This window comes from Strongylocentrotus purpuratus, unplaced genomic scaffold (genome assembly GCF_000002235.5).
Source record: "Strongylocentrotus purpuratus isolate Spur 01 unplaced genomic scaffold, Spur_5.0 spur5_scaffold_11, whole genome shotgun sequence".
NCBI classification, from domain to species: domain Eukaryota; kingdom Metazoa; phylum Echinodermata; class Echinoidea; order Camarodonta; family Strongylocentrotidae; genus Strongylocentrotus; species Strongylocentrotus purpuratus.
Window position 1 is genome coordinate 24,099,616 of NW_022145596.1, and position 6,667 is coordinate 24,106,282.

Consider the following 6,667-nt stretch of genomic DNA (forward strand, 5'->3'; position numbering starts at 1 on the left):
TTGTTATTCCTTGCTCATTCTTCCTGATTGAGGTGTCATATGAAAGGGCAAAACTAAACTTTTTAGAAATATGATTTTCTCTTTGAAATTCAGATATCATCCGCCAAATGACTTTTCGGTTCCCTCTCTCCAAATTGATTTTAATCACTCATGCGTGAAATATGCATCATATGAGTGCAGTTAATGAAAGAAGAGGGTATAAGCTTTGCAAATATGTGTCATTTATTAATTATAATTGTGATTAAGTTATGATAAAACATCGATAATTCTCGGTTTCGTTTTTTGTTGTTGGACGCACTGTATATAACCCTACATATATTATAAAACCCTAAATAGTACATCAACATGATATCATAACAAATGGTATACTAACCCTAATCCTAAATCTAAAGCAATGTAAATATTAATTTAGATATATAGAGTAATATTGTGTGTAAGCTGTCAAGAAAGGCAACCTGTTTGTAGTGGCCGCGTTATGTGTTAGGGATGGACTTATATATTAGACAGGTTTTGACGGATAGATAATGTCCATGGAATGATAGAACTGGAACATAGTGACCGATGTTAAATACAATCACATAGTAGGTTTATATAATTCAGTAATAAAAAAGAAAGTGTATATCTGCCCAACCTGACGCATGAAATATGTTATTTTTGTTATGTTGGCTGTTGGTCCTGATGTTAAAACAATTATGGTTATACATGGTAAGAATAACATAGAATAGGCCTAAACAGATTCCAATAACAATGATGACTATGTGGTTTCACTCGTGTGAATAACATGGGATTGCAATTGTATTAACGCATTATTTAGGGGGCATAATGAACTAATCAGAAAACAGAATGCAATCCATTTGAACCAGGAATATCGATGTGACAAATATTTTTTTCTCAGTCAGCGGTTTAATATGAAGGTTGAACCGTTGAAGTATATACAAATAACTCTATTGTCTGAATTTCAATGTCATGTGCGATTTCAGACTGAAGTGACGGATGAACACAAAACATTTTTTGCCAATTCATCGGATATGACAAATTTTATTATGACCTTAGTATGTTGTGTATCTCTTAAAACAGTGGCGGATCCAGCCGGCGGGAAGAGGGGGGGGGGGGGGGGGGGGGGGAATCCGTGAGAAAATATTAGTTGCGACTCAGCCGTCGGTGAATAAGCGGCGGGGGGGGGGGGGGGGGGGGGGTAGGAGGCACTTTTTTGTCCAATTTTTCAGGAAATATTTTGCGCCGACTCAGTCAGCCGGGGAATAAGCGGGGGGGGGGGGGGGGTGGGACCACTATTTTATTTTTTTGGACCTAATTCGTGAGATTTTTTTTTTAATTCTTTTTTTGTTGTTGACCCGTCAGCCCCCCCCCCCCCGGGATCCACACCTGTAGAGGATCCAGCCGGCGTCAAGGGGGGGGGGGGGGGTAGCCAAATCTTAATGTTTTTGTTTTTTGTTTTATAAAGGTTAACTTTACGTTATTATCCTTTTTTTTAATCGTTTTGGGGCGCTGGGGGGGGGGGGGGGGGGCGGGCCGGAAAAATCGCTACGTGGATCCGCCCCTGTCTCAAAATGTAGGCCTTTGCTTGTTTGTCAAAAGACTGTAGCTTAGCTTCCACTGTAGGGAACGCCAGTATGGTGAAGCTCAAGCGCTTTTTGTTGCAGACTCATCAGAAAATTATTAGTTCCTCAGCTTTTCGTATTTGCTGTATGATTTGTTTCCATTTCAATTTTACTAAAAAACGATTCCTCCATGGCCACTCTGTCTATCTCCCTCTCTGTCTTTTTCTCTCCCTCTCTGTCAGGCTTTCGACCCCTTTTTCTTTCTGTCTCCCTCTCTTTCTCTCTTCTTCTTCGTCTCTTTCTGCCGTTTTCTCTCCTTCCCTGTTTTCACTCGATCTCTCACCCTTATTTTCTTCATCTATCATCCTCATCTTCACATCCTGCCATGTACTGTTCTTATTTGTGTTTGTTTCGTTTTTTTTGTGTCCGCCATGTTTCTTTGATTCCGTAACCTTTCAAAACCCAGTATTGAATGCATAAAGTTTAAATTATTATTGTGCGAATCTACACCTAGTATAGGTTCGTTTTTCATTTCATGTAACTAAATAACTTTGCATTACAAGACCCCCCCCCCAAAAAAAAAAAAAAAAAAAAAAACAAAAAAAAAATCAAAGTTATTTCGATGCTAATAATTGTCTGTTATATCATTAAGTGATTATCTTGTCATTGTTTATATTATGTGAAAATGAAACAAATTCGCTCTGCATAGAGCTACTACCATACTAGCAAAGGGGTACGGGGTACGGGGCGTGAACCCAATCAAATGGTGAAGAAAAAAAAAGAAAAGAGAGAGAGAGAGGGAGAAAAGAACGAAAGAAAGGGTGGAGAGGCCAGGTCACGTTAAGTATAGAACCTCCATGGACGTACGCCTTAAAGCCCCACGACACTACCTTGCGCCCTCTATATAGCAAACAATGCCTAATCGGTGCCTTTTGGTCCCCCATCACCCCCTTCTTATGATGTTAATTGAGAGCTGATTTGATGAGATAACCACCTGTCAGTGACCTTGCAGGGAGGTCCAACCTTCATGGCCAAACTAGTGCAGACGGGCTTTAAACTCGATATACTCGTTCTCTTATATTACGTCCATCCATCCTTGACTGGTAACCTCATCCTTCCTCCGTGTATTGTCATGAGCAAACCATTATTTCATAAAATAAAAACTTTTGTCATCTATTGTAATAGGAAGAAAAAACAGACTACCACAAGATGTACTAACACATATTAATTCAAACAACACGAAATCGACAGTTGATTACGAGGGTGATGATGAAATATTCTTATGCTGACAAACTTGAACTTAAATCAAGAAGCGTGGGATAGAACACTCCTTATATCTTAAATAGTACCTTGATCTTGTGTTTAGGTTTCTGGTTGAGGGAAACAGAAGAATTGCCACGTAGAGGTGTTGTGGTCTAGTGAATAAGTCAACCGACTGCAGATCACAAGGTACGGGGTTCGAGTCCCTCCGCAGCACTAATGTCCTTTGGCAAGACGTTAATCTACATTTGCCACTCTCCACCCAGGTGTTAAATGGGTACCCGGTAGGATGCGAAAGTTCATGTGGTTGGATGAGCAAGTGTGTGCTTGTAAAATGGCGACTAGCTGGAATGCTCCCCAGGGAGTGGAGAATGTGCATACCTTGTGTGCGGGTAAGCCTGAATCCGATGACCGGGGTAATGATATATCTGTAAAGCGCTCAGGCACATCGTTTTATCGATCTATATAGGGCGCTATATAAAAGCGGAATATTATCACTATCTTTAACATAAAATGTGAACACATACTACATCCGCAATTAGTAATATATTTAACATACAAATTTGTTCACTAAAAAGAGCCACATTGTGCTGGTATTATCATTGTGAAGTAAAATATCATTTGGAAAGGCAAGGCAGTCATTGCAAACTCGAGTTGTGCATGCGTTTAACTTCACGACATGCCTTATTCTTTGCACACGACCATTATTTTGTAATAATGCTTGAGTCCCACTAATAAAAATTAATTTGCGATAGATATGCTGATTTTGTTCTGATTAGATGGCTCAAATGCACTCAAGTTCCAGTCGTTAGTATTCTCATCATTATTTAGAACCTACATCAGGAAGATGATGTTTATTTAGATTTCTATATTCAACATAACTGCCATTTCTTCGAAAATCGGGTCGCAGGAATCAAGATCGTATCTGTGGTGGGCGTAAGACGTCCCCATTCTCGCCCCTCCCCACTGAGAGATGACTCGGCTAAAAGCGATCCACCGTTCAGTTGATTACATTTGATTGTTTCAACAAGACATATGGCCGTTTCAAACTCAGTAGTCCCATGAAGCAATGATTTTGAGGCACTGATTTGTTTGAGATTTGAAAATGATTGTTCTTCGATCCTCCGTTTAGATTTTATTCCATTTTTTTTACAGGACTGATTTTTCTGCTAAATTATGCTATCATGTCGTAGCAAACATAATTATTAGCACTCGCTGTTGCACTCGGGTTCCTGTCATAAAGTTCAATCAGTATGAATTGTTATTAAGAGCCGGAAGCATGCCAGGATGCGACACTGAATAAATACATCACTCGTGATTTGTTAATTTCCTGTCAAATTTAAGAGGGCAGAGGAGGGAAAAACCCTCTTTTTAAAGGGGGTGTAGCATGGCAAATGCTGGTTAACGCCATCTACGACTTTTTTTTGGACAACTGCACGTAAACGAATGGACTTGATTAACGGTCAGCGCGCTAGCGGTCGCGAAACAGATCAAAGTTCTCCTCACGTTTAGGTGTTGTATGTTGCACGCACGTGAATACTGCGGTCGTGTCGTCCGTAGTCGTATACCCGATTGACCCCGAGTCAGGCCACGGCAAAGAAACGTAGTCTCGTCATGCTACACCACTTTAAATCTACTCAGAGCATAGTGGATTCCACTGCGAAAGTAGTGGTTGATTGAATTTAATATTTTGAGAGTGGATTCCATTTTTTAAAGAGATGATGGGGAATGGAGAGAAAGAGAGAGAGAGAGAGAGAGAGAGAGAGAGGGAAGGGGGAGTAGGAGGGAGGGATCCAAGCAGGCGCGGATCCAGGATTTCTTAGGGGGGGGGCCCAAAATTGAAATTATGCGAGCCAAATATTGGTACGTAATGGTGACCAGCAGTGACATAATGCAGGGGGATGTAGGGAGGGGCGAGTTCCCCCCTCCCTACTCTGCAAAGCGCGGAAGCTATATATGACGTTTCATTAAAGTATTAGAGAAAGAAGACAATTCGTTGTACCGTTCTCGACTCTTAATCCTTCTCTTAATTCAGCCCCCCCCCCCTCCGCGCAGCGCGGAAGCTTTGACGTTTTATTAAACTATTATTGAAAGAAGACGATTCGTTATAGCGTTCTCGAAAATTATCCTCGTTTGAATGCAATTTTCCCCTCCCGCGCGAAGCGCGGAAACTTTTACGTTTCATTAAATCATTGACGAAAGAAAACGATTCGTTGTACCGTTCTCGACTCTTAATCCTTGTCTTAATTCAGCCCCCCCTCCGCGAAGCGCGGAAGCTTTGACGTTTCATTAAATTATTAGAGATAGAAGATGATTATTGTACCGTTCTCTATACTCTTAATCCTTGTCTTAATTCAGCCCCCCCCCCTCCGTGAAGCGCGGAAGCTTTGACGATTCATTAAATTATTAGAGATAGAAGACGATTCGTTGTACCGTTCTCTATACTCTTAATTCTTGTCTGAATTTCAAAGATGTTTTTTGTCTGCTCCTTTTTCTCCCTACGTCCTCTTCCTTTCCTCTCCTCTCTATTTTTTTTCTATCCCCCCCCCCCCCCCTGGCTACGCGCCTGCGGTCAGATAAACAAATTTTGATACCTTGTCCGACCCGAGAAGCTCAGGGGTTTTAGGCATTTGATTACGGTCAGATGAACATATTTTTATACCTTATTTGTGACACTGGCAAGACACTAATTGGCGTGAGGTCCAGCGGGCGAAGCCCCCAGAAAACAGGGGTTTAGGCATTACATTTCCGTCCGATTAGCATCTAGGGGATTATAGGGCCCTAGGCGGGGTGCAAGGGACGGAACCCCGGAAGCTCAGGGGTTTTTAGGCAGCTAGTTAACTATTCTTTCTTTCTTGCTCTCTTTATTTCTATTTCTCTTTACTATACCTTTTCAAAAAAAAGTGGAGGGGGGGGGGGGGCTCGAGGCTTGCATTTTTTTATACGTTTCAAATGTCTAGTCCGGTTAAAAATAGCACGTAATGATTTCATTATTTGACACGTACTTCACATTGATTTATCTTATCGATAAGCGAAACGATTTGCTTTAGTATCATATAACAAATATAACAGTAATGACAAGTATGGTTTTCCTGAAAATTGCATCATACAATGTATATTCATCGTTATGGAAAATGTTGTATAATATACAACAATGGGCATTAACATTTTCCAGACCATTGATTTAATTACGTTTAATATTGAAGCTGTTGCCCTTTGTATATACATGAACTTGCAATAATAAGTAGCCTTGAAAGTGTCGCAATAAATCATGTGTGAGTGAGCTTGAAGTTAAATGGTGTAGGTTTGTTTGAAACTGTATAGCCTTTACTCTGTTTTTAATGAGATATATCTCCAATCAAATCAAATCAAACTGAGTGATGTTATCGTACAACTAAACAATATCAATCTTCTGTTCTCCTAAATAAGCCTTGGAAACTTGAAAAATTGCATTACAATGTGAATTCATTGTCAGTGAAAATGTAATACAATACACAACAATGGGCAAATTATTGTTTCCAGACCAATGATTTAAGGAAGAAGAACTTACATTTTATATTGAAACTGTTGCCGTTGTATATACATCAGGCGCGGATCCAGGATTTCTTAGGGGGGGGGGGGGGCAAAATTTGAAATTATGCGAGCCAAATATTGGTTCGTAATGGTGACCAGCAGTGACGTAATTGGGGGTGGGTGGGTGCAGGGAGGGGCGAGTTTCCCCCTCCCTCCTCCGCGAAACGCGGAAGCTTTGACATTTCAATAAATTATTAGAGAAAGAAGACGATTTGTTGTACCGTTCCCAAAAAATAATCCTCGTCTGAATTGAGTTTTTCCCCTCCCGCGCTAAG